We start from the raw sequence: 17,102 nt of genomic DNA on the forward strand, positions 1-17,102 counted from the left end.
TAGGAGTATGGGGAAGTTTCACTTAATAATCTTTTAAAACTCAAGTTTTTGTCATCTGTAAAATGGGGCATTAATACCCATGGAATTAACCTTGCAGGAATGTGACCTAATAAGATAATGTTAAATGCTTTAAAAATCCTGCATTAAAGCAGGATCATGTAAACTCAGATGTTGATATTATTTGTCTTCTTGACTATGACACTGTGCTATCTCATTATGCTATAAAACAATCTGCTTCATACATCTCATCTATACTGTCTCTCTGTACTTTTAGTTGTGGAGAATAGGGCCATGGACTCTAGGGCATAAAATTTAGAGGGGGGACTCAGCACAATTTTTCTTCCCCCTTTCCTTCTAGCTAAAGTTCTCTATTTTTGGACTTCTTTAGAACTCTTCTTCATGCCCCTTGGGTATTTTGACATCCCTACACTCCACTTTTCTTTCAGCTTTTTGAGTGTAGTCTTTCCCATTAGAAGGTAAGCTCGTTGAGGGCAGGGAATGTCAGTTTTTATTTGTATTTGAATACCCATAAACAATTCATTATATCACTTGAATACTTGAAGAAAATGATCATTTATTAAATTTCTACTAAATGCCAGGCACTGTGCACTCTTAAGAAATATATCATTTTATTTTCATAAAAATGCTGAGATATAAATGTTATTAAAGCCATTTAAGTTTGAGGAAACTGAGGCAAACAAAAATTAAGTGACTTACCCAGGATCACTTAGCACAGTGCCTGGCAAATAGCAAGCACATAATAAATGCTTACTGATTGATTGCTACCAGCTGTATTGTATGAAATTGAAAAATATGGCTTCTGGCTTCCTCTACAATAGGCAAAAATTTTTCACTGCAACTTAGAAAAGAGTTATAAATCATAAAACCTACAAAGTCTTTTTATTGTGTGGGATGTTTGGGGAGAGAGGGGAAAAGATTGTGTTTTGTTTTCACGTTTACAGAGACAGAGTAAGTAATTATGAAAAACGAAAGTTAGCTTCAAGGAAGAGAAGGCTAAGAAAGGAGCATAAAGGGACAAGTAGAAGGGCAAGTATGGGGAGTAGAGATGAGGATGGTGACATAAGGACAGAAATAAAGATCATTGCTAAAAGGTAGACTGTTTTGCTCCCCATGGTCCTCGTTGCCCAGCTCTGATTCAGCCACCACCTCCAAGCACTCTTCTGCAACTCCAGGCTAGACCTGCTGCAAGAAAATGAACAAGTTAAAACACAGGAGACACCCTGCTAACTATCTCTGTCCCTGATCACCCCATAATCTTCAAGATATCATCTTTGACATTTAGTCCTGTATTGGACTCAAGGCTGCCTTTTCCTAAAGGTGGGAGAAATCTGAAGAGTTATTTCTTCCCACCTTCTCTTGCCTCCCACTTCCAACTATATTCTTGCACTGGCTTAGTCTAAAATTGCCCGTGATCCTAAGCCCAATCTCTCCCAGTTCTTATGGTTTGGTTTCCAAATATAGCTGCAAAAAAAGGCTTCTTGACAATTTGTTTTTAAAAGAAGATTTCTCTCAGACAGACCTTTTCTTTTTCCCCTGTAGGGCAAGGAAAAAACTAGAGGGCTTGGTTTTAGGTATCCTGGATACAAACTGGGAAGTGATATAGGAATTGTTCTATGGGAGTAGGGAGGTGTAAGAAGTGAAGGAAATGCGCAATTTATATAGCACTTACGAGGTGCCAGGAGCTATGCTACAACTACAAATATTCTCTCATTTGATTCTCACATCAACCCTTCAAGATAGATGCTACTATTCTCATTTTACAGTTGAGGAAATTGAGGCAAATGAAATTAACTGATTTGCCCAGTGATACAGTTAGTAAATTTTTGTTTAATACCCAAGTGGATACAGTCTTGGCCAAACATGCTAGGATTCCAGATTTTGAACTGGAAAGTATCTTAGAGAAAAATTAGCTGAATCTCTTCATTTAACAAATGAGGCCCAGGGCTTCAAACCCTGTTTCTAAAACATAAAGTAATATTGGGCTAACCTGCACAGGCTTAGTTGCAGTGGAAAATAAATCTTTTTTTTTTTTTTTTTTACAGGAACATAAAGGAAGAAGACCCCCCAGGGACCACATTTTGTGATTCTGCTCCTTTAACAACTATTCCTTTTCTATTTTTTTTTTTAATTCAAACCTATGATTTCATTTGAATAAGGAAAGCAAGGTGAGGAATTTCCTCCACCAATGCAATGCACTTGGTCTGTATCTACCCATATTAGACAATTTCCTGGGACTCGAAAAGGTTGTGTGACTGTCCCATGTTTACACAGACAACATTTGACAGAGGTAGAATATTTGCTTGGGTCTTCTTGGATTCCAAGACTGACTGTCCATCCAGAATGCCAGGATGCTTTTTTCTATCCTCTTCATCATTTTCTATCTGTCCTTATCACTGGAAGTGATTGAAATTTGTAATAGGTTCACTAAGTAGATTCCTATTTTATTTAAAGGAATAGCTTCATGCTTTGTTTTCTCTTGCCACTCCATTCCTTACCTACAGACTATTGGAATGGGACTAAGCATAATGACAAGTTCTGAAGAACTTCCTGAAAACATTCTCTCCTTCTCCCTGGCTCCCTGAAAAATGGCTAATTTTCCCCATTAGCTTCACCTCAGATTCTAAGGGTTTAAGATAGTGCTTCTCAACATCTACAGAAAGATCGCCAACAGTACTTTTTTATACAAAAATATCATGTTATTATTCCAATTTCTTTTGGCTAGTTATTAATCATTTAATACATATATAGCACTATAAAGACATACATATATGCTTTTATATTTTTAGATAGACAGATATGGCTATGTATACTTAAAAGAGGTTGAACCGTTTGCAAAGCAATTTATCTATGAACTGATATCATATGAATTTATCATATGAATTATATGCTATTATTGTTCCCATTTTCTGTATGAGGAAGCTGAGGCTGAGAAAGGTTAGATGACTTGGCCAGAGTTACACAGCTAACTCAGATCTTTCCCATTCCAAATACAACACTCTACCCACATGATACCAAATTGCCTCCCTGATCAGTTTCCCTTTATCCTTCCCTTAGCCAGATTACATGTATTTTAATCTCTCCTTATAAATCAACAATGCAATTTCATTGATCACTTGTTTTTTTCTCTCATTTACCCAAAGAGTAAATTATATCTTCTTTCCAATGAGATGTCTAGTAGTATAGATGACAGCACAAAATATAAAAGAAAGAAGATTGGACTAGAAATCAGAACAGACCAGTCTTGCCTGAGGTTAATCTGTGTTTCCTTAGAGGAAAATTTGAGATGTATCTACTAAATTCCTACTATATATATATATATTTACATATACTACATATATGCATACACACACATACTCATGTGTAGATATATATAGATATATATTTTTTTTTATTAGATTAGGGCTGCTAGGTGACACATACATAGAGCATGGGACCAGACATTAACTACTTAATTGCTATCTTCTTCAGTTTCCTCATCTGTAAGATGGAGATAATAATAGCATTTATCTACCAAGGTTATTGTGAAGATCAAGTGAGATATTTATAAAATACTTTGTAAACCTTAAAACAAGATATAAATGATAGTGTTATTGTCATTATGATTATTAATCCCATTAATTTATAAATAGTCTTTGATGAGAAAAAATGTGTAAGGAATTTCATCTAATGAGATGAGGATAATTTCGAAGATGGTATTAATAAAGGGTAAATACCACTTGCTTTGAAAGAAACAACCCCAAAGTGTCCTTACATTATCATTGAAACAGATGGGGTCCATGCCTTCTTTATATTTAATTTAACATTCAGATTATTTTTTTAAAATGAGTATAATAATGACCAATTAAAAGAAGCTATTTAGCTAGTGATGAACATTTCTGCCATGATATTAGCCATCAAATTGATAGAAGGATGATAAAGAAGAAATTGATTTTCTATTGCAGTTATAATAAATACATCATGTGAAGGTTACACCATTTATGGTGATGACTTTCTAATCTCTTACCCACTTGTAGGTGATAATTTGTGACTGAATGTTGTCAGAATTTCTCTCTTCCACTGATTGTATGACATTTCATTATTTATGATAAGAAATATCAGTTTGTCTTTGAAATGACCATTGTTTTCTCCTTCCCCTGTTTTCCATTATTTTAAAATTTAAGTCCATTTGCATTTTCCCCTCTGTCTGATTATGCATTGGCCGCCTACCCATTTCATTTTATCATCATCTTCACATTGCGTGAAAAACATTATGGCTTATAGATAATTTTAATTGATGAAGATGTTCAATGGTCCCACACTAATGTCCTTCTCTGATAGGTTCTCATCGGCTATGCCAAAAGTAAACAGGCACTGGCAGAAAGCTTCAAGTATGGGCTTGGTGACAGATTATATATCTGTCAACAGAGTTGACAATCTAGATAATTTCAAAAGACTCATATAGCTATAAGGTTGACCACCAGATAATGAAAACTTTTTGCCACAGCAGCTCACAAAAAATGATCTACTAAAACATAAAGGAGCTGTAAACTGCATTGGTGAAAAAAATTAATATGATATATATATGTATATATCACATATATTTATATGTTATATGATATATATTAGATATATAGACATATAATTATTTATATGTTAAATATGCAGAAAGATAAAATGAATCTTAAAAGAGCTAGGAAAAACAAAACTTAATTTGAAGTGATATTAAATTTTAAAAGATATTTTAAAAAATTCATTAAGAATGCAATAAGAGGCCCTCAACTGAATATCACCCAGTCCTCTAATATAAGAGAATTCTGGATTTGCCCTTCTATAAATTATGAAATAAATTTCATCAAGATAAAAAAAAATCTCAAAGCAATGTTGGTGGAAAAGGAATACTGAGATAACATGCCTAGGATTAAAGGCAATGTGACAACCACTTTTTCTACATATAGCAGGCATATACATACAACTTATATGAATTATGTAGGATAAACATAAAAGACAGCAAAAGAATATTAAACTTATGGAGATGACATGCCCAGGAGTATCACTGTATGGGTAAGCACAGATGGAAAAATGGAGTGGGAGTGACATAATGGAAGGAACAGCTAGGTTGATGAGATATACAAATTCATTTGAATAAAAGCATCATCCATCTCAATCTGGATTGGGCCTTGGACATCATCTAGTCCAACTCTCTTATGTAACAGAAAGGGAAACTAAGACCTGGGGAGGTAAAGTGACTTGTCCAAAATTCACACAGGAAATAAATGGCAGAGTGAAGAAATAAATCCAGGTCCCTTTATTGCAAATCCAGTACTCTGTCCATCATTCCATTAACCTTTTCTAAGGAATCTCAGTCTATTTTGAACAGCCAAGCACTACAGATAACACATAGCCAGGTATGTATTGGAGGCAGCTTCTGAGGGCTGGCAGAATGTAAGCATTTACACCTCAGATATTGGCAAGTGCTACAATTAAGAGCTTGATTTAATATTTTATTAAGTGCCTAAATTTAAGAAAGTGATTGAGAGAACATTAATGATATAAATGAAACTTTAAAAGTGTCCTGCTATTTTCAGAGAGCTAAATATTTTCCAACTTCAATATTTCAAAAGATTTATGTTTTCACCAGTATTTCCATTGACACAGATCACAATCCTTCCATGTCTTGTGATAAAATCTTGATAAATTGCTAAGTCAAAAATTGTCCAATGACTAGGGCTAATAAGGATATCCATGAACTTCTCTGATAGTTTTATGACAAATAAGAAATTGTCACTGCATCAAAATTTGTGATCTCTTTTGACATCTGGGTCTGCAATGTTCTTCCATCTCACCTAGCTCTGACTTTTAATGATCCCTGACTTTCTTCAAGACTGTCTCAAATATAAGAGGCCTTTCCCAGTCCTCTCCATTCACATGATGGTTCAGAGAATTATGATTCTGTGCTCCATACAGCTGGGAGAGTCCTAAAAGATTATTCAGTCCAGTACTACCTCCTTTATTTTACAGATTAGGAAACCAAAGCTTAGAAGATTTAAGTAACTTGTCTTGCCCAAGGTCACAAAAGTAACAAGATTTGAATCCAAATCTTCCAACTCTATGGCCAATGTGTTTTTTTCCTCTATACCATATTACTCTCCCTAAATAATGACAGCAGGGATGGGGGAAGGGAGGCAGGGGAAGATATATTATGAGAACAGACTAGGCAAAGACAATTGGTCAAGTTTGCCCCAGGAAAGATAGTAGCAATAACAACAGCTGATACTTTCTTGCAATCCTGCTTAATCAATCTTCTACCTTTGAGGTATTTAAGTGATAACCACTTTGTCAAGGAGAATGAGAATCACTCTGTCACAGGATCTTTTTCATTCCTAAATCTATCCACTTCTAACTTTATAAAACTGTGATTTTCCAAGTCCTTGAAAAATAAAGACAGCAGGAAAGAAATGCTATTTTCCAACTTTGGAAAATAGGTCTAGTCATAGAACACATTTTGGTCCATTCAATTTTTGTATCTTGGTTTTAAAAGGTCATGTTTGAGCTTGACAGTTGGCTGCTCCTCTCTTATTCCATAACAGGTCGGGGTCTAATATAAGATCCCAAGATATTTAAAGTTTTAACCATTGCACTCAACTCGCCTTGAAGAGGGAAAAGGCAAATAATTGCAATGCAAGTTGAACATTTAGAAGACAAATGTCTGAACTCACCCATAACTCATCAACAATGCCTCTGTTGGAGCTGTCAGGAACCCAGGGAAGATTCAAAGATGGAATACGGTAAATATGTCTAAAAAAGCAAATGATGATCAGCATTCATCTTTATTGGTGAATAGGGGATAGAGAATATACTTCATAACTATTTCAATTGAAGCCTATTATAAATCAGTTTTAGAGATACTATGATCTAGGGGGAAAAGAGTATCAGATGCCAGTTCTCTCTGTCCCATAATACTTATGTGACCCTCGGCAAGAAACTGAGTTTGGATAAGCTTCTGTTTTCTAACGTAGAAAATATAGGGGCAGCTAGGTTGCACCATGGATAGAGCACCAGCTCTGAAGTCAGGAGTACCTGCATTCAAATGTGATCTCAAACACTTAATACTCTTAGCTATGTGACCCTGGGCAAGTCACTTTAACCCCAATTGCCTCAGCAATAAAATATATATATATATATAAAAGAAAAATACTTTTTACATACCTACTTCATAATATTCTCATAAGAAAACACTTTGAAAATCATAAAACATGAAGGTAGCTAGGTTGCACAAGGGTTAGAAACTGGGGCCTGGAGTCAGGAATACTTAAATTCAAATCCAGTCTCATTTATCAAGGGTATGACTTGGGCAAATCACTTTGCTTCAGTTTCCTCCTCTGTAAAATGGGGATAACAATAGTACTTACCTCATGGGGTTGCTGTGAGGATCAGTGATATAATAAGTATAAATGCTTAGCACAGTGCCTGGCACATAGCAGGTATTGTATAAATGTTAAATATTTTCAGAGTAGAGACTGAGATCTTAAGAATTAAGAGGGCTGATAAATGGAGAAAACAGGGTGTTGGGAAAATTATCATCATGAATACTGGAGTCATTAAGGATAAGATCAGTGGTTGGGGTAAAGAGAAAAATTAAATAAGGAATTGAAGTGACAAAAATCTGGATGACAAAACAGGTGTAGGAGCAAGGACAAAGACTATAATATCTCTCAGCAATTCCAGATCTTATGAATCCAGAATCACGAGAGGGGGAACAACACTAAAGAAGGTGATAGAAGATTGGAATCTACTGAGGAAAGCCAGAATTCCAGGAGGAATGAAGTAGAAAAGGATCAGACAGAAGATGAAAAGCAAAGGTAGGACTGAAATCAATATAGAATACAGGGGAAAATCCTGAGGAAAAAGGTTTTTCCCCTTTGTTTGTGCTTGGAATGTCAGGGATTAAGAAAATGAGAAATTGAGATTTGCTGGCCATATACAAGAAAGAGTAAGAAATAACAGAAGCTTCCATTATAAAGCCGCTCCAAGACTTTAATTAGAAAGTTGGTGTGGTAAGAGACCTCCTAGATTCTGTCTCCTCAGTGAAGGTCATAGGCTTGACTGAAGCTGGGTGGGCCTGAAGGTAAAGCTAATACCCATAGCAACTGCAGCTGACATTTGTATAGCTTTCAGGTTTACAAAACTCAAGACTGGAGGTGGAAGGAGGTCTTCATTTTAGCAAAAATAACTTGCCTGATGCTTGTTGTAGCCTCCCCACACCTGAAAATTTTAAATGATGTGTATTTTACTCAAACAATTTGTATGCAACTTTTCCAAAAGCTTATGTAATTCAATTCAATTCAAGAAACTTTCATTAAGCTACAGATTTTCACATGTGGATCATTATGCTGAAACACAAAGGTGAAATATTAAGTTCAAAAGACACATAAAGGGAAAGACAATGAAACAAATTATTTCATTTTTTTCTCCAAAAAAAGTCTATAGTTATATCAAATAGATATAGCTTTTTCAATTTCATTTTCTCCAGAGAATTGGAAAGGTTAAAATGCTATTTGTTCCTTGAATTGAAGGATTAAAATATCTTAATCTTCTCTGTCATGCCCTCCCTAAAGGAGTATGGGAATTACCTGATCCCCTTTACCTCCTGGGGAGTTATGTTTCTCTTGAACAGCACCAAGCTCTTGGCAAAACTAGTTGGTGAAGAGAATCTGGCAGGCCTTATATGGATATAGGGGATCCCTCCAAATAGCATTGTTTCCTCCTCAGCACGGCTTTCCTGATCAACAATAACAACAAAAAATATGAGCACTGGCTTCATGCCAAGCTTCCTCTACCTCCTGAAATAATTTTGCATTTATTTTTCTCTATACTTGCTGTATTCCCTGAGCCCCTACTAGAATGTAAACTCCTTAAGGACAGGGACTGTTTCATGTTTGTCTTTGTATGTTTGTCAAAGTGGAGTAACGTAAAGAAAGGAACCATAGATACTAAATATAAAATGTAAATTACTTGGAATTCTCAAAACAAATAAAATGGATATATTTTTAAACTTACAGTTAAAAGCAGTTTTTAATCTGGGGTCTTTGAACTTTTTAAAAAAAATAATTTTGATAACTGCATTTCTTTTACTTTCTCTTATTTTACTGTTTTTTCCAATTACATTAAATGTAATTAATGTTTTTGCAAATTCTAAATTCCAAATTCTAAATTTTTCCCTCTCTTCTTCTTCTGTCCTCATTGGGAAAACAAGCAATTTGATATAGATTATATATATGTACTCATGCAAAATATATTAGCCACACTGTAAAAGAAAACAATCAAAAAAAAAAAGCTCAAGAAAAATAAAGTTTAAAAAGGATACTTTAGTTTACCATTCAGATTCCAATTCTTTCTCTAGAGGTGGATATCATTTTTCATTTTGAGTTCTTCAGAATTGTCTTGGATTATGATATTGTTGAGAATAAGTTATTCATAGATAATCACTACAAAATTACTGTCACTGTTCAATGTTCTCTTGGTTCTACTCACTTCATTTTGAATCAGTTCACTTAAGTCTTCCCAGGTTTTCTGAAAGTATCTTAGCTCATCATTTCTTATAGTACAACAGTATTCCAACAAAACCATATACCATAACTTGTACAGCCTTTCCTCAATTAATGGGCATTCCCTCAATTTCAATTCTTTTCCACCATAAAAAGAATTGTTATAAAAAATGTTTGTGTACTGTCTTTTTCTTTTTTTTCTTTGATCTCTTTGGGTTACAGATCTAATAGTGGTATTGCTCCTTCAAAAGGAACATGGAAAGTTTTATAGCCTTTTGGGTTGGTTAGACTAGTTCATAATTTCGCCAGTTTTTCTGCATCCCATCCAATATGTATCATTTTCCTTTTCTATCTTATCAATCAATTGATAGATTTGAGTCAACCAGATTTGTTTTAATTTGACTTTCTCTAATCAATAATGACAGAGCATTTTTTCATATGACTATATCTCTTCTGAAAGTTCTTCTGAAATTTGTTCATATCCTTTGACCATTTATCAATCGGAGAATGAGTTGTGTTTTTTATAAATTTAAGTCAATTCTTTGTAAATTTGATAAGTGATGCCTTTATCAAAGAAACTTTCTGTAAAAAAAAGTGTTCTCCTAGTTTCCTGTTTTCCTTCTAATCTTGGAAGTATTTGGTTTTATTTGTGCCAAAATGTTTTAATTTAATGTAGTCAAATTATACATTTCATATCCCATAATGCTCTTAATTTCTTGTTTGGTTATAAATTCTTCATTTATCTATAGATCTAAGAGGTAAAATTGTTCATGCTCCTCTAATTTGCTTATGGTATCACCCTTTATGTTTAAATCATGTACCCATTTTGATTTTTTCTTCATATGTGGTGTGAGATACTGGTCTATAACTAGTTTCTGCCAAATCACTTTTCAGTGAAAACTATATTTCAATAAAATTGATTTCTTTTGTAATCCTTTGTATTCTGTTTTATGCATTTAAAAACATTACTCTGAGAAGGGTTTCACAGATTTCACTAACCCACCAAAGAGGTCCAAGATACACACATACACACACACACACACACACAAACTAATACTTGTAACTAGAGGATTCACCATAAATGAATTATTTCTTAAAAAGAGCTCCCATGGGACATTTAAAAATTTGATTTTATTTACTAAAACCTAAATTCAGTTTTTCATAAAGATATCTATTATAATAGTACTCCTAAAAATATTCAGCATCAAAACAAGTATTGCCAAATTTAAACACCCAAAAAGGATTTTGCCATGAAAATGAAGACTTCAGAATTCAATAATTCATTAAATAGATTTGTCTTTTATCCAGAAGTACTGTGCTAGAATAAATCCTAATAATATAAGAATTGTAGACATATATTTTGAAATAGAATATTCATCAATAGAGTATTTTTAATTGAAACTAACAGTCCTTTTTTGGCCAGAAGAATTAGAAGAATTGATCAGTTTTCTATAGCATGACTTAAAGAATTAAATTGATCACTTGATTAAAAAGATTTTAATCAACCAAAATGAGTGATTCTGTGCCAACCACAACCTATAAAGACAGCTACAATTGTTCAGTCTTATTTTTGTGCCACTAACCTCAACCTTGTTCTTGTACATGCTCATTGATTTTTAATCAAAATTACAACAAGGATAAGGTAACAAGGTCTTTGGTCCAGGAAACCTGTGATTTAGAGGGCATCAACTTTGGAAGAGGCTAATGGCACTTCCAGTATGTAGAAACAACAGAAACTAATACTTAATAAGTAAGAGTAGTTAAAATAGGAAGCTATTCGATGGGGCTTGGAGTTGTTTTCTTTCCTATTTTGCTTCCTTTCTTCTCTCCATTCTCCCTCCCCATCCACATCCTGTAATAGTCTTGCCCATGTGTTCTACCCTCTTCACTTCCACAGCACTTCAGGAACCTCAGCTAAGGGAGGGAAGTACATAGCTCTGCTTTCAGTTTAGAGTGAAACTGACAGGTATTCTACAACTAAAACTCTTTTCTGTTTTTTCATTCTGAGAAAATTTCAGCCCTTTTGCTTCTTAGCTTTGATGCAACAGCAACCCTGAATACTGTCACCTTATTTAAGTTGATAATATAAGAGGTAGCACTACTGCTTCCTCAAATACTCATCCCTTTGAGTTCATGAGTTCTAGTTCAAACACTGGTTTTTGAGTAAGATGGACAGAACATAAAATGGCTTAGTGATCGACTTCACAGTGTTATTAAGTAGATGTGCCCTCTGGTTTTATATTGGAATAAAATAAACAGAAGTAAAATTTAAGGTATTTAGGTTGATCCTTTGTGTCATTTTTAAAATGAAAATATTTCCAGATTCAATACTTTTATATCTTTCTCCAATTTTAACTTTTAATTCATTCTATAATTCATCTTAAGATAATAAGTTAGTTATGTCCACAGAGTTCAGCATTTGCAGAGCAGACAGAAGAATAAAGTTTATGCCTTCAATCAAATGCATATTTTTGTTATTTAGTAGTAGATTGGACAAAAACTCTCAATAAGAACAATGGATACAGCACAGGATGGAGACAGAAAAAGAAAATGGAGAGAAAACTGGCCAAATGTTACTGCTACATCAGAGAGTCTTATGAGGGATTAAGATTCCCAAGGAAAGGTTGCTTTTCCACATTTACATAATGTTAAAAATCACTAGCTTAAAAAAAGGAGGGAAGAGGTGGGAAATGAATCTACTATGCAGTTTATTATACAACTAGTCTATGAGAAAAAAATTGATTTTGATGAGATTTTTTTTTAATTTTATCAACCATTTGTTTGATATCACATAGACAACAGAATAAGTTAGTCCAGACACACTGGCACAAAGTTGGTCTTATCCCTTTTACATCTTTTCTAATTACATCCAAGCACCAAAATATTGAAATTTGACATAGTTCCTCTTACCACAAACCAAAGGTCAGATTCTGCATACTTAGTTCCAAATGAACTGCAAGTTCATAATCTAACTGTTGCAGCAGGTGCACCATTATATATATACCTACTCTATTCTGTAATTTTTTTAATCACACAAAACAGCCCCATTGCTTTAAGCACTTAACCAAATACTGCTGTAGATGGAGCCTAGATGATAATGTATCCACTTCAATAACAAATTCACCATCAACACAGTATTTTCTAATAACTGGTATTCTAGGGTCTACTAGGTGGCTAAGTTGTCAAAAAAAAAAAATGTCCCCTGAGTCCAGATCACTTCAATACTAATGAATCTCATCCTATTTGCCTCACTCTTAAAACTATTAAATAAATTGGTTCAATGCAGCACAAGGGATAAACACAGTTCATAAGAGGCCAACGAATTTTTTTAAAAAGGCATTTAGAAGTTTGGTATTAAGATACACTTGATATTGAGGCAAATTGACATAATGTTGGCATACCAGAATTCAATGAACTTCATCAAATGAAGTGTATTTGTAATCACAGATGTTAATAATACATTTAAAATTATAAAACATAAAAGTATTATCTATTCCAAGACATGCCAGAATATTTCTTATTTTCAATTGATTAAACAAACTAACTAAAACATAAAGGATAATACCTTTCACTGAGCTCAGGATAAGGCTTCTTGAAGAATCTGGACTTAACAGAAAGTAAAAGAAAAACTATCTGTGAAAACCTACTTTCTTTTAATTTTTTTCATTAAGAATATCCTTAATAATTATCTACAAATTTTTCATTAAAATAATTATATACATATACATAATATACCAAACCCAGTTTCTACACAAACAAAAACAAACAATGGCAGTTTTCTCCTTCTCAGAATTGCCCAATCAATGCTTTTATAATCTGCTTTGTTGACATATTCTAAAGATTCAAATCGAACATTCTGATTTTATTCCTACTTTTCAAATTTAATAGTCATGAAAGCAAGAACAAACATTAATTGCACTGAATTTGATTATCGCAAGTCTTTCCTGATCTAAAATGATTCTATATCCCTTTATTTTACAACTCAGGAAACTGAGCATCAGAAAAGTAAAGGGCAGACCCAAAAATTATCTACTCCAAGGGTAGATCCAAAGTCACACATTTAGTTAGTGTCAGAGGTGGTATTTGAATTCAGTATGCCAATTCTCAGGTTAATGCTGTATATACCAACCACTATATCATGAATTTTCATTTAGATACAATTTCTAAAATCCATTTAAATTTTAAAACTCTATAACATTCTTCTTTTAACTCTTCTGAAGAGCTATAAAACTGTGAACCCCCTTTGATCCAACAGTACCACTATTGGGTCTGTTTCCCAAAGAAATCATAACAAAAGGGAAAGGACCCCCATGTACAAAAGTATTTAGAGCAGCTTTTTTTGTAATGGCAAAGAATTGAAAACTGAGAGAATACTCATCAACTGGGAAATGGCTGAATAAATTATAATATATGACTGTAATGGAATACTATTATTCTATAAGAAATGATGAGGGGCATCTAGTGGTGCAGTGGATAGAGCATCAGCCCTGAAATCAGGAGGACCTGAGTTCAAATCTGGTCTCAGACACTTAACACTTCCACAAGTCACTTAATCCCAATTGCAAGAAAGAAAGAGAGAAAGAGAGAAAGAGAGAAAGAGAGAAAGAGGAAGGGAGGGAGGGAGGGAGGGAGGGAGGGAGGAGGAAAGAAAGAAGACTGATTTCAGAAAAGCCTGGAAAGGCTTACATGAATTGATGCTGAGTGAAATGAGCAGAACTAGAGCATTAATAATTACCATAGATTTAGCTCTTCTCAACAATATTGATCCAAGACAATTCCCAATAGACTTTTCATTGCCAATAGCTTGAGCAAAGGCACTAACTGTGCAAATTAAGAAAGATTTTATATAGAAAATAATCCTTGAGCTAAGCTTTAAAGAAAACTAAATAAATGTTGAGTTCTTATCATGAAAGGGAGACTCTCATAGTACCAGATTTTAAAATAGGCTACAACATCAATTATCAAAATTGGTACTGAATTTTTTTAAAGCCTGCAAGAGAATATAGAGAATACAGAAATTGATCCTAATGAATATGAGACTAGTACTTGATAAACCCAAATTTACAAAACAAGGAGTCATGGAATCATTCAATATAAAGTATTGGGGTAATTAGAAAATAAAATGGCAAAAAAAAATCACTTAGATTGACAACTTAGCATATGCTACAGTAAATCCCAATTAGATCAATACAAATTATTGGAAATTGGAAAATAAAATGGTCTTTAAAAATCACTTAGATTGACAACTCAGCATATGCTATAGTAAATACCAATTAGAGCAATCATCTAAGTATTTTAAGAACATGAAAAACTGGAAATAAAGGAATATATTTCTCTTAATTGTGGAGAGAAAAAGTTTTATCAAAAAGTAGAAGAGAATATTGGAGATTAAAATAGATATATTTGATTACACAGAAACAAAAAAAAAATGTATAAGTAAAAGCAAAGCTTCCAAAATAGAAATGAAATAAATATATTGAGGAAAAATCATTGCAATAAATATGTCTGATAAAAATCTGACATTTCAAAAGCAATGAGAAGTTAATAGGAATCTATAAGAATAAAATATAATCCCCAATAGAAAAATGGCTGATATGAATAGAGAATATTTTTAAGAACTTTAAGGTATATTATCATCCATTAAATTGGCAAAAAAAAAAAAAGACTTAAAATGACAAAAAATTCAACTGTAGTGATTTCAGCTGAAGTGAAAAATATATTCTATAACATTGTTACTAAACTTTTAAAATGATAAAAGCTTTCTGAAGAATAACCTGAAAATTTGCAGTAAGAATTACTAAACTGATCAAATATTTTTACTTCAAGGATCTTACTATTACTTGTATATCCCTAAAGATATTATTAAATGGAGATGGAGATGTAACTGTACAGAAATATTTATAGCTGCTTTATCAGTAATAATCAAAAGCTCAAATTAATATATGTGACCAAAGATTGGAGAATTAAACATTAAATAGCATTTCAATACATTGCAATATTATACTATAAAAAATGACTAATAAGTTAAAAATTATAAGAAATATATGAAATGATATGAAGTAATAACAGTAAAATTGGAAATATATATATTGACAACTATATTTGTAAAAGCCCCAAAACAAAATAATTTCACTAATAAAAAGTAGCAAATAAATTGTTATTGTTGCTATTTTATTAAAATTAAGAAAAAATATGGAAAATAAATTTTAATCAAATAACATTTTTCTGATTTTTTTAGCCAAAATGAAAATAGCTGGTTTCTAAGGAATTGACTCATAGCCAAATACCTGAGGTTGGGGTCAATTATTAGAAGTATGGCCTCCATCAGCAAGACCCATAACTTTTTTTGGCTTCACTTTCCTCCTTGTAAAATGAGGGTATTGAAATATCTCTAAAGTTCCTTCTAGCCAAAATATTTAATATTCTTGACTGACTGTATTTTTTAAGAAGTATGTTTATGTAGCCAATGCCAAAATCTGTTCCCTATCCTCACCTTTCTTCCTCTCTCAAAATCAATAGTGTCCACTATTCCTCTTACTCAGAATAAATAGATAATCCTACACAGTCGAGATTCTTACTCAATCATACCTTATCAATTCCTAACTAGGTAAGATATGTTTTATCAGGGCTATAGAAAGGGTATACAATTTCTAGACACTACATCTGAACATAGAAAGCAACAGGATATCAGTCCATCCTCTCCTTAAATAAGCTCTTAGGGACTTCCAGGAACCAAGATGGTAAACCAGTAAATCACTTTAATTCATGTTCACCTCCAAACAACCATAAAATAGTGTTACAGAATAAATCCTGGAACAGAACAAGCAAAAAAAAAAAAAAAAAAAAAAAAAAAAAAAGGTGAAACAATCTTTTAGTCCAAGAAACCAGGAATCTCACCAAGAAAGAGCTTACATGGGGGCAAAAGGGGAATGCAATCCAGGACAGGAAGCATCTCAGTAAGCCAATAGTAAACCCTACCTCAGCAAACCAAAAGGAGATTATGAGCCCCAGTGCAAGGAAACAGCAAACCCCCAACATCAGGACCCCTCAATATGCCTCAACATAGCCAGGGAAAAGCAGACTCCAGCTCCAAGAGCCACCAAGAAGTTCAGCATAGCATTGAGCACCTCTAGAGGCCAGACATACACAGGCTTCAGTGTAGACTAGGGAAATACTATACCACCACCTTACAGCCTTAGTATACCACACTAGGAGCCCAGTCCAGCAATAGGTAAACTGCTGGACCCCTATAAACTTCAGTAGCACCAGACGCAAAGGTTTCCCCATGGGCCTCCCAGCAATATCAGTGCAGCACAGGGTAAACACAGAAGCCTGAGAAAGTGCCTTCCACCCTAGGAGCAGAGATCAAATCTAAAATAAAAGAAAAGAATTTTTAAAAATGAGCAAAAAACAATCAAAAAAAGAATCTGACCATCAAAGTTATCCAGGTGACAAGGAAAGTCAAGCCACAAACTCAGAAGGAGGATAACAGCATCAAAACATCCATGGGTAAAACACTAATTTTTAAAAAAGTTGTCTTATGCTCAGAAAGAATTC

The sequence above is a fragment of the Sminthopsis crassicaudata genome, chromosome 3 (genome assembly GCF_048593235.1).
Source record: "Sminthopsis crassicaudata isolate SCR6 chromosome 3, ASM4859323v1, whole genome shotgun sequence".
In the NCBI taxonomy this organism is placed as follows: Eukaryota; Metazoa; Chordata; class Mammalia; order Dasyuromorphia; family Dasyuridae; genus Sminthopsis; species Sminthopsis crassicaudata.